The following is a 20401-nucleotide window of genomic DNA, read 5'->3' on the forward strand; positions in this document are numbered from 1 at the left end:
TTAAAGAGAATACGGCCTCAACAATAATACTCTCTGTCAGTATTTTAAAATTTGAGATATAAACACTAAACCTATTTTTAAAAACATGTAAAACAAAATCTACGTGTATTTGTGGATGAGTTTCACATCTAATTCTGCAAAGGTAGCAGGGATTGTGTGTGTATGAGTGTGTGTGTATATAGTCACATTTATACACATACACACATATATACACCTATATATAACATGAGTAGACCCTGCTTCTAATGTATATTGAATTTTAAAGATGTCTTTCTGAAGTGATTGTGTGTACATTTGATGGTCTTGTTTAATAAAGCATTTAAAAACAAAAAAACAAATCAGAATAAAATATCCACTCTTTAAAGTCTAAGTCAAAGGCTATACACATGAAAGACTGAAAAATAACCAGCTTTTAAATTCTGTCCTTTCAACAATACGACTGCACTTTCAAACGTGCTTTGTTGTTTTCTTTTAATTCACTAAAATTAATCTTATAGATGTGGATGCCAGATTTGCATTAATTAAAACTCTACTGTAGAAGCCAAGCTTAATTGCAATCAAATTTGCTTAATTATGCATGGAGAGAGATTCCCAAACGAGAAAGGTTTTAGTAAGGATTTTGGTTTTTTGCATTGACAAAATAAATTGAAATTGTCATTTTTTGTGTTTTATATAACACTTGTAAATAATTTGTGGAGCACCTTAAGTCTTCTATGTAAAGCAATGTTATTGCTTAAGTAATTATAACAATCTGCATTTTTCATTGTTAATTGTGGGTGTCAGACTCATTAATTTTAATTTACAGGCTGTAATGAAATTAAGAAAATTTTATGCTGATCTGCTGAAACTTGTCTTACAGGAAGTTGTTTAATACAACTAAACTTTGAAAAAGTCAAGGCTCATTTTTGTAATTTGTATTTCAACAAATACAATCATTCCACAACAGTTTTTCAGTAAAATCTGGCTTCAGGACAAAAGCAGATCAACTTTATGAATAATTTTGGCTTTAAAAAACCACTTGATGCTTCAAGTACAGCAATAATTAAATTTAAATTTAACTTTGAACTATACTTTTTGTTAAAGAAAATCTGCAAACATAAGAATATAGTTTCAATTCTATTTCATTTGTTTTCTACAGGGGATTATGTTATTAAGGAGAAAAAAGATAGACGTAATCAAAAGTCAATTTAATCATTCTTAGATCAAAGAGTTATCAGCACACTATTTAACTCATATTTCAGTGTGGATTACCCAGTTATTTTATCTCAGATATCTATAGCCATATATCGATAATTTCAAATACTACATTTGTAATCTCATTTGATTTTTAAATGTGAATTTAAAACAAGGTAATTCATTTGGAGATTAGCAAGACACGTATTTAAAATAAAGAAAGTTGATGACAAGGAAAAATGCTAACTCTTTGATTTCATGTTACATTTTGCTCTTGAAGCCTATTTAAACTTTAAGTGGTATAATTACTAATATAAAAATATAATGGAAACAGAAAGTATCTTTCATGCTTATTTAGTAGCAAGTGAACTCTTAGGGAAATTAGGTAAAAAGCCTTCACCTCAATTATTATACATCCAATTAAAAATTCCAAAACAATTACTATAAATTCTGCCTAAAACCAAGCATGAAAGTTGGTAGTCAAACACACTTAGTAATATTGAATGTCTCAAGAAGAAAATGAAAAAGCAAGATTATTCCATAATTAAGGCTAAACTTTAACTACAGCTCCTTTAAAATCAAGTTAGTCTGAAGAGATAAAATAAATCACCAAAGGGGTTTTGGCACTGCATGGCATACTCTACAACAAGGTATTTGTGGGGAGGGTCAAAATCTTTTCTCATTATTAACTCAATAGGAGACATAGTAGAGATAAGGAATGCTTAGGGAGGATACCAAATACATGAAGAAATGGGTACCACATACCTAAAGGCGTTTTCCTGTCACTCATAAACAATGAGAATAAGACAATGAGGTCCAACGTTTAACAAATTGATAGTGAAAATTCAGAAAAACTCGTTTCCATCCAAGACTTCAGTTTGAGAATTACTTTTGCATTTTATTTACCCTGATTAAAGCCTCAAAATCTGTTCATTTTCTATTTCTTCATCAGGACATTTGATCACTATTTCATTTTTTCCATTTTTAATTCTAACCAATTTTTACCAGCTCCTGGGTAACTAAAACACTCTACTTCCCCAAACAAATTTTTCTATGATTTTCTGTGCCTGTCTTTAGTACATCATAAAGAACGTCTTTATTGAGATGCACTTCTATTACCCTGTGAATTAGCAAGATTTAATATTCTATTATTTTCTTAAAGCACAGGTACTGTTATTTACCAATGCACTGTTTATTTTCCAATGATCCTTGATCTTTAATTTGCTCCCTTAATTATGCTTTTGTCTAGTCATGCTTAAATCTTCATTTTGAGTTGTCTCTCTCATTTCTTCACTCTCTTGCCTCCCTTATCACTCTCTGTTTCTAATTCCTAAGTACTTTTTCCAGTGGTATTCCACCCCCTTTCTGTCACTCTTTGCTGCCCATTTCCTCCATTCCATTCTCTGTCTCATTTCATCCTGTCCTCGCTGCCCCTGGTTTCACCCGGAGATGCTATTACGGTGATTGATTTACACAGTTCAGAACATTCCATAGGTATCATATTGCTATACAACATACACATCCCATACAACAATAAATCTAAAAATAACTAGCAAAAGGAGACGTTTAAGTTGAGAGTTAAACGTGCTAACAGGGTCAGCTGGTACAGTCATTCTGTGGACGGTGGTTTCACTACCTTGGAGACAAATGGGCAAGAGCCAATGGAGCTGGGCACTCATGATGAAATTGGTAATAAATCAGACACAGAGTATAAGCATGAATCAGATTACTGTACTCAAATAAGAGCCAGGCACAGACTTGAAAGGAAAATATGTCATTTCCTTCCCTCTCCCACCATCTCACTTCCATCTGTCTTTTGTCTCTATTACTTGATGCCTGTCTTTCTCATTCCCACCCCTATTTTTGTTACCCTTATTCTATAATTTTCTAAGGAAGCAAGATTCATACCCTAATCCTGAAATGCTTATGCTTCTTATTAAATGTAATTTGAGGTGTTAAGACCAGATTTTAGTTCTCTAAAGAGTCGGGTGGGTAATGATGAATAACATCTGTATATCTTAAAAAGTGAAAGGCCGTCACAATTCCAAAATGAACAGACGTAACATCCAAAGATAATTTGTAATCTTCATATGACCTCTAATAAGAGCACTCCATCACTTGCTGGAAGATGTCGCTTTTTTCTTCTCTTCTCTTCTGTTCCTAGACTTGCATTCTTTCAATTGTTCTTTCAATCATTCAGTAACCACCCTCCACTCAGGTGTAGCCACAAGTACCTCTGTGTTAAACCACTTGTGAGACATATTAAGCACAGCCTCAACAATGCATGAGAAATATTGATCCAAGAGAAACAATAGCACCAGACAGAATGAACCAGCTGTCCTCTTAAATGGGCCTCTCATCTAAGGCTAAAACTCAGGTTACTTTCAGAGAAGAAGAGGCATAACAATAAGTAGACTTTGCCAACTTCTGAGCTTTTCTTTGAGTATCTAAGATTTTTCTTTTTTTTATGGAAAAAATCAAACATATGAAAAAGTAAGGAGAATAGTAAAATGAACCCCATAGCCCTATCAGACAGCTTTACCAATTATGTTTCCTCTCTCCCCCAATCTTTCCCACCATTAGATCTTAGACATTGCATATAATCCATAAACCCCAATGAACCTTTAATCAAATGTTATTGTCTCTTTGGTTCAAAAAAGGACTCTTTCAAATGTCAGTGAAAATTTACTACAATGCTGTGTCATTTCAATTAATAAAAAAACATTTGTCCACTGTCTACTGTGTACAGAAAACTAAGCTTGCCACTCTAGTGAGGGTCTGGAGAGTTTAACCGCTCCTTAGAGAATTTTAACCAACATTCTTTTTCAGTGTTATCCATGCCGCCCACCTGCAGAATTATCTGGTGTCTCTCATTTTGAGTTTTTTCAGAGTTCTTTAGTGGAAATTAATTTGCATTTGTTGGTTTTCTCTGATTTAAAAAGTTATTATCCAGAACTCTCATATTCAAAATTTAGTTAGTATATCTTCTACTGTTTTATCATTTATATTTTCTTTGTTCTTATAGAATTATACCCCTTTTATCCTTTATTTTCATTTTAGGTAATTTTAGGAACAAATAGGTAATCTTGTATTCCCTCACTTTAAGGTCTAAGCCACTTTTACTTGAGCATCAGTACTTAAAGTTGATAGCACATTCTTTGTGATGATGGGATTCTGATTGGCAAAAAGGAAAAGACAGAAAGTTAGACTCGAAAACAGGGATAAGAAAACATTGCTTATGCTTATATTAGTTTCCCTGTTCTATATCTGATTTTTTCTTTATATTAACAAAGCCATGTTCCCAGTACTATCTCCGTATTTTGATTAATAACACATTTGAAATTGGTGGAGAGATGGGGCAGAGAAAATGGTGACTCTTATATGTCCCCTATGTAGTTTCTTCCTTTCTCGCCAAAATGTCACCTACAAAACATACTGCCCTTTTACTCTATTTATTATGAACACATTTCTACAACACCTGTCTCAGGATGATGTAAAGTAGGAATCATGTGTTGGTGATATGAAAACGTCAGCTGCATAATGTTGGAGGAGGAAAAGATCTTGACAGAACAAGCCGAGGGTGACCTGTAACTGTGTTCAAAACAGTTGGGACTGTTGAGTGATCTATAGAGATAATCTCTTGTCGTGTTTTGATCTAGTTGTATCCTAGTTTATTTGTTTACAAGTAACTTCAGATTTTAAAAGAGGGAATTTAATGGAAGACTACTGGGCAGCTCACAGGAAGAAGGTAAGCCTGGAGAACTAGGCTTAGAAGCTGCAGGAGTAGGTACTCACTCTTCGGGAGACTGGGATGCAGGATCCACTGACCTTCTCTGGCCAGCATCATGGGAACGATGGAACTCCAGCCATGTCTCCTTGCTGGCATCACTCTGCGCAAGTTTCCTGGTCCTAAGAGTCCCCCTGGCTCCATGTTTGTCAGGTGCCTGCCCTTGCCTGTACCAGGCTGAAGAGAGGAAGTATCTGGTTGAGGGGACTTGCCCCTCTGTGTTTGTCCACCCTACTTGTTTGCCCTGTGGACGGGCAAGCTACTCTGATTACAATGCCGCCAAAACTCCACACCAGGGGATGGCAGTAATTCCCCAAAGGAAACTTGAGCACTATAAATAAGGAAGAATGGCTGCCAGAAGGGTATAATTTACTCCACACAACTATCTTCTTTTTCTATACAAATCTATTAGTAGTCATTGCAAGGATGAAAAAACAGCAGATTTTCATAAATAGAAGAAGCAAGCAGTTGCATTATTATCTTTGTTTTCTTTAAGCCTTTTCTGCCTCGAATAACTCAGTTCTTAACATCTTGCTAAAATATTACTGTCTTGAATGGACTTGAGGATATGCGGAGGGGAAGGGTAAACTGTGACAAAGCGAGAGAGTGGCATGGACATATATACACTACCAAAGGTAAAATAGATAGCTAGTGGGAAGCAGCCGCATAACACAGGGAGATCAGCTCGGTGCTTTGTGATCACCTAGAGGGGTGGGATAGGGAGGGTGGGAGGGAGGGAGACACAAGAGGGAAGAGATATGGGAACATATGTATATGTATAACTGATTCACTTTGTTATAAAGCAGAAACTAACACACCATTGTAAAGCAATTATACTCCAATAAAGATGTTTAAAAAAAAAAAAGAGCCCTCATGCGGCAACGAAGATCCCACGTGCCACAACTAAGACCTGGTGCAACCAAATAAATAAATAAATATTTTAAAAATATATTACTGTCTTGCTCTCCACAAGAGTGAAACCACCTTCGGGTCATCTTTCTCAACACTTCTGAACTTCTTCAGTACTCTCTGAAGCACCCAGCATACTAGTTTGTTCATTACATTTACCATCAAAAATATGTGATTATGAACACATGATGCTGTAGAAGTAGTCTACACAATGCTATATCCCTCTTCACTGTGTTTACTTTTGTAACAAAAAATACAACATTCAAAATTTAACAGAAAAAATCCAGGCTAGGATATGTCCCCCAAATGAGGCATTCCCAAGTGTGAACTGCAATTCCTAATAATGATGCCCAATATTTGCAAAGTATTTAATGGCCTCTTATTTGATTGTCAGAAGAGCCATGTGAACTTGGCATGTTATTCTCTAATAAACAAATGAAGTAAAATAGGCAGAGAAATGACAACTGCCCTTCCTCTGCTCTACTATGAATCTTGGATTCCCTACACGGCAGCTCTGTGACGTCGAGTGAATTACTTAACTTCTCGGCACCTCAGGGTTCTGATTTGTAAAATAGAGATAATAATAATACTGACTCACAGGGTTAGTGTGATGATTAAATGAATTAATATTTGTAATATATTTAGGGCAATGCCTAGCACATAGTAAAAGCAGTATTAGTGTTAGCCATATTATTGAAAATTAATTAATTAATTAATTAATGAAGTAGACCAAGAAGGCCCCACTGAGAAAGTAGCATTTGCTTAATTGCCTGAGAAAGGTGACATAATGATCCACACCCTGTCTGGGGAAGAGCTAGTGGTAATAGCAGGAGCAAAGGTCATGAGGAGATACGTGATAACGTGTCCGAGTAACAGCAAAGAGGCTGGTGTGGCAGAATCAAGGTAAGTAATGTGGATGAAAAACATCACCTGTCATATTAGTAAACAAAGGATGTCACAGTCATCAAACCATCAAGCCACTACAGCCACCCGGATGGTGAGCCCTGAAGGAAATCAGGATGGAGACAAACAGGCTGCCAACCACCAAGCTGGCAGTCACTGCAGCCGCCCCCTGACTATGCACCCTGAGGGGACTCAGAATGGAGGAAAGCAGGCTACTGGCCCTAGATAGTTAAGGGGCCTATCAAAGGAATCATTTCAATGAGCCCAGACCCTTGCATTCTCGCATATGTAGAAAAGTGCTAAATCCATGAACTTGAGACGTCTGGTTTTCTTTAATTAACAGTAATCTTTTGATGTACTGACTACCTGGTCTTTGTTGCAGAAACTCCTATATATCCTGGCTCCTCCCTTACCTCTTCTGAGCGGTCCCTCCAAGCTATCTGAGAGGCTGTCTTCGGGGCTTAATTCCTCAGAAAGTCTGCTGAATAGAACATAATTCTCAACTTTTAGGCTGTGCACTTTTTTCAGTCAAGAGTAAGTACAGGGTATGTGGAGATGAGGTCAGAGATGTAACTGGGGACTAGATCACGTAAGGCCCAAATACAACATTATAACCATTTTGGCTTTGCCTGAGTGAAATGGGAAGAATTGAAGGGACTTCTCCAACAGTGATATGACCTGACCTTTTTTTAAAGGACCCCTGGTTGCTGCTGTGGGGCAAGGGCATACTCAGTGATAAATGTAGGAGGCTACTGCAGTCATCCAGAGGAAGATGGTGTCTCAGATCAGGACAGGAGCATAGAAGGTATTGAGAATTGGTCAGATCCTAACTATACTTTGAAGGTAAGCCCACAGGATTTGCCATTATATGGAATGTGGGATGTGAGAGAAAAGGAGAAGTCGAGCATGATTTCATTGAGATGAAGGTAGAGCAGGTAGCAAGGAAAATAGGCTGGTACTGAAAAAGTTAAGTTTTGAGAATCTTATTAGGTGTCCAAGTAGAGACGCTGCAAAGGCAGCTGGACTTCAGTGGAAAGATTAGGCTAAAATGTATTTAGAAGTTGTCTACATATTGATGATATTTAAAGTCATGTGCATAAAGGAAATATCAAGAGGAAAACATAGGGAAAAGATGGAGTCCGAAGTCTAGTCCCCGGGCAAACCCAGAGCTAAGAGACTAGGGCCAGAGAGGAGAGAGGTAACCAGGAGCATGTAGCATCCTGGAAGTTCAGTGAAAAAGTATTTCAATGAGGAGAAGCATAAGAAAGACCAATAATGGTCTTTATTAAATGGTCCTGAAAAGTCAAGGCAGAGTAGAACTAAAAAGTTGTCTATCCAGATTGAGCAGCATTGGCAACCAGAAATAGAGGTAGTGTCTCTGTGCTTGGGGTGAGCAGGCCAGGAGCCCCATTGTTCAAGGGAGGATGAGAAAAGAGAAGTTGAAGTGAGGGAATATAGACCATACTTTTACAGAGTTTTATAGTAAAGGGCTTCAGAGAAGTACCTGCAAAAGGAAATTGGGGCCAAGAGAAGGGTTTTGGGAGTTTTTGTTTCTGTTTTATTTTTTTTTTAATTGAAGTACAGTTGATTTACAATGTTGTGTTAGTTTCAGGTGTACAGCACAGTGATTCAGTTATATATATTCTTTTTCAGATTCTTTTCCCTTATAGGTTATTACAAAATATTGGGTCTAGCTCCCTGTGCTATACAGTAGGTCTTTGTTGATCATCTGTTTTATATATAGTAGTGTGTATATGTTAATCCCAAACTCCTAGTTTATCTCTCCCCTCCTTTCTCCTTTGGTAACCATAAGTTTGTTTTCTATTCCTGTGGGTCTATTTCTGTTTTGTTAACTAAGTTCATTTGTATCATATTTTAGATTCCACATATAAGTGATATCATTTATCTTTGATTTGCTTCACTTAGTATGATAATCTCTAGGTCTATCCATGCTGCTGCAAATGGCATTATTTCATTCTTTTTTATGACTAAGTAATATTCCATTGTGTATATTTATACCACATCTTCTTTATCCATTCTTCTGTCAAGGGACACTTAGGTTGCTTTCATGCCTTGGCTATTGTAAATAGTGCTGCTGTGAACATTGGGGTGTATGTATCTTTTCAAATTATAGTTAAGAGAAGGTGTTTTAATATAGGTGGGAATGCAGCACTTTTCAATGCTGAAGGAAGAGGTCCAGGAGAAAAGGAAAACACTCATTACAGAAGAGGAGAGAATTGCTGTGCCAGTGTTTTGGGTAGAAAAGAGTAAACACACGGAGGGGTTAGTGTTTTCCAGGAGAATGGAGAGTCCATCCGTAGTCACAGAAAAGACAACAAAGACAATGAACCCAGATCTGGTGGCAGCTATGGTGGTAGGAGGTAGGGAAGTTCTCTTTGGATGGATTCTATTAACTCAGTGGAATAGGAAGCAGTGCCATCAGATAGGAGGGCTTCTCAGAAAGTGGTATGTTTAAGTATGAGATTACCAGGCTGTTGTTATTACTGTGATGGCAGAGTTTGGAATATTGGGGAATGACTAACAGAGGGTAGAGAGGAAGATAAGGAGGAGAGTCCAAGAAGCAAGGGTGAAGCTGGCCTTCTCCATCTTCACTGCCAACTCTCCCTGGATGATTTCTCGCCTGCGCCAGTGCACCTCCACACCCGCACCTCAAGAAGAGCCTCACAATACAAGAGCACCCCTTTACTTTGAAGGGATCTTAGTGATTAGCATCAGGCTTGGTCCCTTCTGAAGACATTTAAACATGTTTCTCTTGCCAACGGCACTCTTTTCTGAGATCTTTGTATGGATTTCTCATCACTCAGATTTCAGTTCAAATATTTTCCTCGTAGACCACCTCAGAGCCCCTGCTATGGTCTGAGTGTCTGTGTCCCCACAAAATTCATTTGTTGAAATCCTAACTCCTAAAGGTGGGGCTTTTGGAAGGTGCTTAGGTCGTGAGGGTGGAGTGCTCATGAATGCGATTAGTGTTTTTATCAAAGAGGCCCCAGAGAGCTTTCAAGGCCCTTCTACCATGTGAGGACACAGCAAGAAGATGCTCGCTGTGAGCCAAGAAGAGGGCCCTCTCTTGACCATGCTGGCACCTTGATCTTGGACTTCCATCCTCCAGAACTGTGAGAAATAAATTTCTGTTGTTCATAAACCACCCAGCTAATAGTATCTTGTGATAGCAGACCAAGTGGACTCAGACATGACTCTAGCTCATCCCCCTTACCCACTTTCCACTCTCTAACATTATCATCTTTATTTTCTTCATAAAACTTACCATCAGTAATTAGGATGTATATTTCCTTGTCCAGGTGTTCCTTGTCTATCTCCTTCCATTACAATATAAACCCCATCTTGGCAGGAATTGGGCCTTTTTTGTTTATTGCTATACACCCAGTACCTAAAGCAGTCCCTGGCCAATAGTGGGTGTTCAATGAATACTTGCTGAAAAAACTAATGTACAATGCAGCCGTCTCTTTTTTTTAGCGGCGGGAAGATGGCGGAAGAGTAAGACGTGGAGATCGCCTTCCTCCCCACGGATACACCAGAAATACATCCACACGTGGAACAACTCCTACAGAACACCTACTGAAGGCTGGCAGAAGACCTCAGAGCTCCCAAAAGGCAAGAAACTCCCCACGTACCTGGGTAGGGCAAAAGAAAAAAGAAAAAACAGAGACAAAAGAATAAGGACGGCACCTGCATCAGTGGGAGGGAGCTGTGAAGGAGGAAAAGTTTCCACACACTAGGAAGCCCCTCCGCGGGCGGAGACTGCGGGAGGCGGAGGGGGGAGCTTCGGGACCGCGGAGTGGTGCACAGCGACGGGTTTGGAGGGCAAAGCGGGGAGATTCCTGCACAGACGATCGGTGCCGACCGGCACTCACCAACCCGAGAGGCTTGTCTGCTCACCCGCCGGGGCGGGCGGGGCTGCGAGCTGAGGCTCGGGTTTCGGTTTTGGACGGAGCGCAGGGAGAGGACTGGAGTTGGCGGCTTGAGCATAGCCTGAAGGGGTTGGTGCGCCACGACTAGCCGGGAGGGAGTTCGGGGAAAAGCCTGCACCGGCCGAAGAGGCAAGAGACTTTTTCTTCCCTCTTTGTTTCCTGGTGCGCGAGGAGAGGGGTTTAAGAGCGCTGCTTAAAGGAACTCCAGAGACGGGCGCGAGCCACGGCTAAAAGCGCGAACCCCAGAGACGGGCGCGAGCCGCGGCTGAAACCGCGGAGCCCAGAGACGGGCGGGAGACGCTGGGGCTGCTGCTGCCGCCACCAGGGGGGCTGTGTGCGAGCACAGGTCACTCTCCGCGCCCCTCTTCCGCGGAGCCTGTGCAGGCCGCCACTGCCAGGTTCCCGGGATCCAGGGACAACTTCCCTGGGAGTACGCACGGCGGGTCTCAGGCCGGTGCAGCGTCACGCCGGCCTCTGCCGCAGCGTCACGCTGCCTCTGCCGCCGCAGGCCCGCCCCGCACGCAGTGCCCCGCCTTCCCCCATCCCCCAACCCCCGGCCTGAGTGAGCCGGAGCTCCCGAATCAGCGGCTCCTTTAACCCCGTCCTGTCTGAGCAAAAAAACAGACGCCCTCCAGCGATCTGCGCGCAGGGGCAGGGCCGGGTACAAAGCTGAGCTCCTGTGAGCTGTGAGAGCAGGGAGGAGAGGGGGAGGTCTCTCCCGGCAGCCGCGGAGGCGGCGGATTGAAGCTCCACAATCAACTTGATGTGCCCTGCATTGTGGAATACCTGAATAGACAGGGAGTGATCCCAAATTGAAGAGGGGGAATTTAGGAGCGAGATCTGTGATTTTTTTCCCTTTTCCTCTTTTTGTGAATGTGTGCGTGTATGCTTCTGTGTGAGATCTTGTCTGTATACTCTTGCTTCCACCATTTGTCCTAGGGCTCTATCCGTCCATGGTTTTGTTTTTTTTAAAAAAAAAAAAAATTTTTTTTTAATAATTAATTTTAATTGTAATAACTTTATTGAACTTTACCTTCGTTCTTTCTTTCTTTCTTTCCTTCCCTCCTTCCCTCCTTTAGACAGCGAATCACCCCAGGTTGAGGGGGTGGTCTCTGGGAGCAGGATTTATGATTTTTCCCCCTTTGCCTCTCTTTGTGAACGTGTATGTGTATGCTTCTGTGTAAGATTTTCTCTGTATAGCTTTGTTTCCAACATTTGTCCTAGGGTTCTATCTGTTCTTTTTTTTTTTTTTTCCTAAATATTTTTTAGTACAATAACTATATTATACTTTATTTTATTTTTACTGTATCTTCTTTCTTTCTTTTTTCCTTCTTTCCCTCCTTCCTTCCTCCCTTCCTCCCTCCCTCCCTCCCTCCTTTCTTTCCTTCTTTGCTTCTTTCTTCCTTCCTTCCTTTCCTCCTTTCCTCCTTTCCTTCTTTCTTTCCTCAAACTTCTACTAATTCTCTCTACATTTTCTCCTTCTTTCCCTCCTTCCTTCCTTCCTTCCCCCCTCCCACCCTTTCTTTCCTTCTTTGCTTCTTTCTTCCTTCCTTTCCTCCTTTCCTTCTTTCTTTCCTCATACTTCTACTAATTCTCTCTACATTTTCTCCTTCTTTCCCTCCTACCTTCCTTCCTTCCTCCCTCCCTCCCTCCTTTCTTTCCTTCTTTGCTTCTTTCTTCCTTCCTTCCTTTCCTCCTTTCCTTCTCTCTTTCCTCAAACTTCTACTAATTCTCTCTACATTTTCTCCTTCTTTCCCTCCTTCTTTCCTTCCTTCCTCCCTCCCTCCCTCCCTCCCTCCTTTCTTTCCTTCTTTGCTTCTTTCTTCCTTCCTTCCTTTCCTCCTTTCCCTCTTTCTTTCCTCATACTTCTACTAATTCTCTCTACATTTTCTCCTTCTTTCCCTCCTTCCTTCCTTCCTTCCTCCCTCCCTCCCTCCTTTCTTTCCTTCTTTGCTTCTTTCTTCCTTCCTTCCTTTCCTCCTTTCCTTCTTTCTTTCCTCATACTTCTAATAATTCTCTCTACTTTTCCTCCCTTTTATTCTGAGCCGTGTGGATGAAAGGCTCTTGGTGCTCCAGCCCAGGAGTCAGGGCTCTGCCTCTGAGGTAGGAGAGCCAACTTCAGGACACTGATCAACAAGAGACCTCCCAGCTCCACATAATATTAAACGGCGGAAATCTCCCAGAGACCTCCATCTTAACACCAGCACCCAGCTTCACTCAACGACCAGCAAGCCACAGTGCTGGACAACCTATGCCAAACAACTAGCAAAACAGGAACACAACCCCACCCATTAGCAGAGAGGCTGCCGAAAATCATAACAAGGCCACAGACACCCCAAAACACACCACCAGACGTGAACCTGCCCACTAGAGAGACAAGATCCAGCCTCATCCAGCACAACACAGGCACTAGTCCCCTCCACCAGGAAGCCTACACAACCCGCTGAAACAACCTTAGCCACTGGAGACAGACATCAAAAACAACGGGAACTACGAACGTGCAGCCTGCAAAAAGGAGACCCCAAACACAGTAAGATAAGCAAAATGAGAAGACAGAAAAACACACAGCAGATAAAGGAGCAAGATAAAAACCCACCAGACCTAACTAATGAAGAGGAAATAGGCAATCTACCTGAAAAAGAATTCAGAATAATGATAGTAAGGATGATCCGAAATCTTGGAAGTAGAATGGACAAAATGCAAGAAACAGTTAACAAGGACCTACAAGAACTAAAGATGAAACAAGCAACGATGAACAACGTAATAAATGAAATTAAAAGTACTCTAGATAGGATCAATAGCAGAATAACTGAGGCAGAAGAACGGATAAGTGACCTGGAAGATAAAGTAGTGGAAATAACTACTGCAGAGCAGAAAAAGAAAAAAGAATGAAAAGAACTGAGGACAGTCTCAGAGAGCTCTGGGACAACATTAAATGCACGAACATTCGAATTATAGGGGTTCCAGAAGAAGAAGAAAAAAAGAAAGGGACTGAGAAAATATTTGAAGAGATTATACTTGAAAACTTCCCTAATATGGGAAAGGAAATAGTTATTCAAGTCCAGGAAGCACAGAGAGTCCCATACAGGATAAATACAAGGAGAAATACGCCAAGACACATATTAATCAAACTATCAAAAATTAAATACAAAGAAAGCATATTAAAAGCAGCAAGGGAAAAACAACAACACACAAGGGAATCCCCATAAGGTTAACAGCTGATCTCTCAGCAGAAACCCTAGAAGCCAGAAGGGAGTGGCAGGACATACTGAAAGTGATGAAGGAGAAAAACCTGCAACCAAGACTACTCTACCCAGCAAGGATCTAATTCAGATTTGATGGAGAAATTAAAACCTTTACAGACAAGCAAAAGCTGAGAGAGTTCAGCACCACCAAACCAGCTTTACAACAAATGCTAAAGGAACTTCTCTAGATAAGAAATGCAAAAGAAGGAAACGACCTATAATAACGAACCCAAAACAATATAGAAAATGGGAATAGGAACATACATATCAATAATTACCTTAAATGTAAATGGACTAAATGCTCCCACCAAAAGACACAGATTGGCTGAATGGATACAAAAACAAGACCCTTATATATGCTGTCTACAAGAGACCCACCTCAGACCTAGACACACATACAGACTGAAAGTAAGGGGATGGAAAAAGATATTCCATGCAAATGGAAACCAAAAGAAAGCTGGAGTAGCAATTCTCATATCAGACAAAATAGACTTTAAAATATGGACTATTAAAAGGGATAAAGAAGGACACTACATAATGATCAAGGGATCGATCCAAGAAGAAGATATAACAATTGTAAATATTTATGCACCCAACATAGGAGCACCTCAATACGTAAGGCAAATACTAACAGCCATAAAAGGGGAAATTGACAGTAACACATTCATAGTAGGGGACTTTAACACCCCACTTTCACCCATGGACAGATCATCCAAAATGAAAATAAATAAGGAAACACAAGCTTTAAATGATACATTAAACAAGATGGACTTAATTGATATTTATAGGACACTCCATCCAAAAACAACAGAATACACATTTTTCTCAAGTGCTCATGGAACATTCTCCAGGATAGATCATATCTTGGGTCACAAATCAAGCCTTGGTAAATTTAAGAAAATTGAAATTGTATCAAGTATCTTTTCTGACCACAACGCCATGAGACTAGATATCAATTACAGGAAAAGATCTGTAAAATATACAAACACATGGAGGCTAAACAATACACTACTTAATAATGAAGTGATCACTGAAGAAATCAAAGAGGAAATAAAAAAATACCTAGAAACAAATGACAATGGAGACACAACGACCCAAAACCTATGGGATGCAGCAAAAGCAGTTCTAAGGGGGAAGTTTATAGCAATACAAGCACACCTTAAGAAGCAGGAAACATCTCGAATAAACAACCTAACCTTGCACCTCAAGCAATTAGAGAAAGAAGAACAAAAAAACCCCAAAGCTAGCAGAAGGAAAGAAATCATAAAAATCAGATCAGAAATAAATGAAAAAGAAATGAAGGAAACGATAGCAAAGATCAATAAAACTAAAAGCTGGTTCTTTGAGAAGATAAACAAAATAGATAAACCACTAGCCAGACTCATCAAGAAAAAAAGGGAGAAGACTCAAATCAATAGAATTAGAAATGAGAAAGGAGAAATAACAACTGACACTGCAGAAATAAAAAAAATCATGAGAGATTACTACAAGCAACTCTATGCCAATAAAATGGACAATCTGGAAGAAATGGACAAATTCTTAGAAATGCACAACCTGCCAAGACTGAATCAGGAAGAAATAGAAAATATGAACAGACCAATCACAAGCACTGAAATTGAAACTGTGATTAAAAATCTTCCAACAAACAAAAGCCCAGGACCAGATGGCTTCACAGGTGAATTCTATCAAACGTTTAGAGAAGAGCTAACACCTATCCTTCTCGAACTCTTCCAAAATATAGCAGAGGGAGGAACACTCCCAAATTCCTTCTACGAGGCCACCATCACCTTGATACCAAAACCAGACAAAGATGTCACAAAGAAAGAAAACTACAGGCCAATATCACTGATGAACATAGATGCAAAAATCCTCAACAAAATACTAGCAAACAGAATCCAACAGCACATTAAAAGGATCATACACCATGATCAAGTGGGGTTTATTCCAGGAATGCAAGGATTCTTCAATATACGCAAATCTATCAATGTGATAAACCATATTAACATATTGAAGGAGAAAAACCATATGATCATCTCAATAGATGCAGAGAAAGCTTTCGACAAAATTCAACACCCATTTATGATAAAAACCCTCCAGAAAGTAGGCATAGAGGGAACTTTCCTCAACATAATAAAGGCCATATATGACAAGCCCACAGCAAACATCATCCTCAATGGTGAAAAACTGAAAGCATTTCCACTAAGATCAGGAACAAGACAAGGTTGCCCACTCTCACCACTCTTATTCAACATAGTTTTGGAAGTTTTAGCCACAGCAATCAGAGAAGAAAAGGAAATAAAAGGAATCCACATCGGAAAAGAAGAAGTAAAGCTGTCACTGTTTGCAGATGACATGATACTATACATAGAGAATCCTAAATATGCTACCAGAAAACTACTAGAGCTAATCAATGAATTTGGTAAAGTAGCAGGATACAAAATTAATGCACAGAAATCTCTGGCATTCCTATATACAAATGATGAAAAATCTGAAAGTGAAATCAAGAAAACACTCCCATTTACCATTGCAACAAAAAGAATAAAATATCTAGGAATAAACCTACCTAAGGATACGAAAGACCTGTATGCAGAAAATTATAAGACACTGATGAAAGAAATTAAAGATGATACAAATAGATGGAGAGATATACCATGTTCTTGCATGGGAAGAATCAACATTGTGAAAATGACTCTACTACCCAAAGCAATCTACAGATTCAATGCAATCCCTATCAAACTACCACTGGCATTTTTCACAGAACTAGAACAAAAAATTTCGCAATTTGTATGGAAACACAAAAGACCCCGAATAGCCAAAGCAATCTTGAGAACGAAAAAAGGAGCTGGAGGAATCAGGCTCCCTGACTTCAGACTATACTACAAAGCAACAGTAATCAAGACAGTATGGTACTGGCACAAAAACAGAAAGATAGATCAGTGGAACAGGATAGAAAGCCCAGAGATAAACCCACGCACATATGGACACCTTATCTTTGATAAAGGAGGCAGGAATGTACAGTGGAGAAAGGACAGCCTCTTCAATAAATGGTGCTGGGAAAACTGGACAGGTACATGTAAAAGTATGAGATTAGATCACTCCCTAACACCATACACAAAAATAAGCTCAAAATGGATTAAAGACCTAAATGTAAGGCCAGAAACTATCAAACTCTTAGAGGAAAACATAGGAAGAACACTCTATGACATAAATCACAGCAAGATCCTTTCTGACCCACCTCCTAGAGTAATGGAAATAAAAACAAAAATAAACAAATGGGACCTAATGAAACTTCAAAGCTTTTGCACAGCAAAGGAAACCATAATCAAGACCAAAAGACAACCCTCAGAATGGGAGAAAACATTTGCAAATGAAGCAACTGACAAAGGATTAATCTCCAAAATTTACAAGCGGCTCATGCAGCTCAATAACAAAAAAACAAACAACCCCATCCAAAAATGGGCAGAAGACCTAAACAGACATTTCTCCAAAGAAGATATACAGAATGCCAACAAACACATGAAAGAATGCTCAACATCATTAATCATTAGAGAAATGCAAATCAAAACTACAATGAGATATCATCTCACACCAGTCAGAATGGCCATCATCAAAAAATCTAGAAACAATAAATGCTGGAGAGGGTGTGGAGAAAAGGGGACACTCTTGCACTGCTGGTGGGAATGTGAATTGGTTCAGCCACTGTGGAGAACAGTATGGAGGTTCCTTAAAAAACTACAAATAGAATTACCATATGACCCAGCAATCCCACTACTGGGCATATACCCTGAGAAAACCAAAATTCAAAAAGAGTCATGTACCAAAATGTTCATTGCAGCTCTATTTACAATAGCCCGGAGATGGAAAGAACCTAAGCGCCCATCATCGGACGAATGGATAAAGAAGATGTGGCACATATACACAATGGAATATTACTCAGCCTTAAAAAGAAATGAAATTGAATTATTTGTAATGAGATGGATAGACCTAGTGTCTGTCATACAGAGTGAAGTAAGTCAGAAAGACAAAGACAAATACCGTATGCTAACACATATATATGGAATTTAAGGGGAAAAAATGTCATGAAGAACCTAGGGATAAGACAGGAATAGAGGCGCAGACCTACTGGAGAACGGACTTGAGGATATGGGGAGGGGGAAGGGTGAGTTTTGACAGGGCGAGAAAGAGTCATGGACATATACACACTAACAAACGTAGTAAGGTAGATAGCTAGGGGGAAGCAGCCGCAAGGCACAGGGATATTAGCTCGGGGCTTTGGGACAGCCTGGAGGGGTGGGAGGGGGAGAGTGGGAGGGAGGGAGACGCAAGAGGGAAGACACATGGGAGCACATGTATACGTATAGCTGATTCACTTTGTTATAAATCAGAAACTAACACACTATTGTAAAGCAATTATACCCCAATAAAGATGTTAAAAAAAAAATGCAGCCGTCTTTTGTGAAATATGTTTGACAGATAATAATGTCTAAAAATGGATACTTATCAGGTGATCACCACTTTAGAAGTTCTCTTGCTTCATTTTGAACGGATATAATTGGCAGAAAGTTCCTGATTATATTAAACTTAGATGTTCTTCCCCAAGACATCTTCTTGTTGGTCCTAGTTCTACCCTTTGAAGGCATGAAGAATGCATTTAATTTCTTGCCCACATCCTTCATGGATGTCACAGGTCATGTTCCCTGGGAAGTAAACTCTGAGGTGGATGCTAGGATACAGGGAGTCTGTGAGGGAGTGCTGTCAGGAATCAACACTTGCAGAGGAGTGAAGAAAGCAGGCGGAGGAACAAGAGGAGAATATGGGCTGTGATATCGTCACAACAAAGGCCCTGGGCATCTCATGGGGTGCCCGGAAACTGGGATGGATCTTCATAGTTGTCCTACCTTGAGGCAAGGGGAGTAGGACTTTGTACCATCATACAGACCAGTCAGATTCAGAGAAGGCACATGGGGCTGTGAGGTGTCTGTTGCCAATACTCAACCCCTGAGGAGTGACTATTTCAGTCCTGAAGAGGATGTGACGACTCATCACAGTAACCAATACACACACACACACACCCCTAGCTTTGTTTTTGCAGTTTTGATACCCTTGAGGATTGGGGGTTAGGAAAATTGTATTCTAGCACTAATTTTAAGGCTAAGCTGTTTAATTGGGAGTAAGTCTTATAGTATCTTCAAGCCTCAGGTTACTTTTTATACACAGACTTAGGATGCTAGAGATTTTCAGCAAGGTAACTGCTGATCTTTATTCCTGCTCTCAAACTTCAGGATGGTTTACAATGATATGAATTCAGTTTATCAATTGTATGACTTTAGAGTCATTGAAGTTTTATATCCAGCGCCTCCCTGGTTGCTTTCCTTTGGACATATCCTTGTTGAAGCTGAGCATTGGCACTTGGTTCCCTGTCATCACTTAATCTTGGTACTTGTACCAGTTTCCTGTGACTGCTGTAACATATTACCACAAATGTGGTAGCTTTAAACAATAGAAACTTATTCTCTCATAGTCTGGAGGCCAGAAGTCCTCAATCAGTATCACTGAGCTGGAATCAAGGTATCTGCAGGGCTGTGCTCCTTCTAGAGGCTCTAGGGAAGAATCCATCCCTTGCCTCTTCCAGCTTCTAGTGATACTGGCACTCTTTGGCTTGTGCTCACATCCCTCCAATCTCTGCCTCTGTCTTCATAGCACCTTCTCCTCTTCTGTCTGTGCTCAAATATCCCTCTTCTTATGAGGATATATGTGATTGCCTTTAGGGCCCACCCTGATAATCCAGGAAAATCACCTCATCTCTACATCCTTAACTTAATCACTTCTGCATAGATCCTGTTTCTTTTTTGGTTCTTTTTAGACCATTTTTTTATACATCTTTATTGGATATAATTGCTCCATAATGCTTTACTAGTTTCTGTTGTACAACAAAGCGAATCAGCCACATGCATACATATATCCCCATATCCCCTCCCTCTTGAGCCTCCCTCCCACCCTCCTTATCCCACCCCTCTAAGTCATTGCAAAGCCCCAAGCCAATCACCCTGTGCTATGCTGCTGCTTCCCACTAGCTATCTATTTTACATTTGGTAGTGTATATATATCCATGCCACTCATTCACTTCATCCCAGCTTCCCCTTCCCCCCCACCATGTCCTCAAGTCCATTCTCTGTCTGCATCTTTATTCCTGCCCTGTCGTTAGGTTCATCGGTACCATTTTTTTTAGATTCCACATATATGCCTTCGCATAGGGTATTTGTTTTTCTCTTTCTGACTTACTTCACTCTGTATGACAGACTCTAGGTCCATCCACCTCACTACAAATAACTCAATTTCATTTCTTTTTTATGGTTGAGTAATAGTTCATTGTATATATGTGCCACGTCTTCCTTATCTGTTCATCTGTCGAATGTCCATTGACAGAAGAATAG

The sequence above is a fragment of the Phocoena phocoena genome, chromosome 18 (genome assembly GCF_963924675.1).
Source record: "Phocoena phocoena chromosome 18, mPhoPho1.1, whole genome shotgun sequence".
NCBI lineage: Eukaryota > Metazoa > Chordata > Mammalia > Artiodactyla > Phocoenidae > Phocoena > Phocoena phocoena.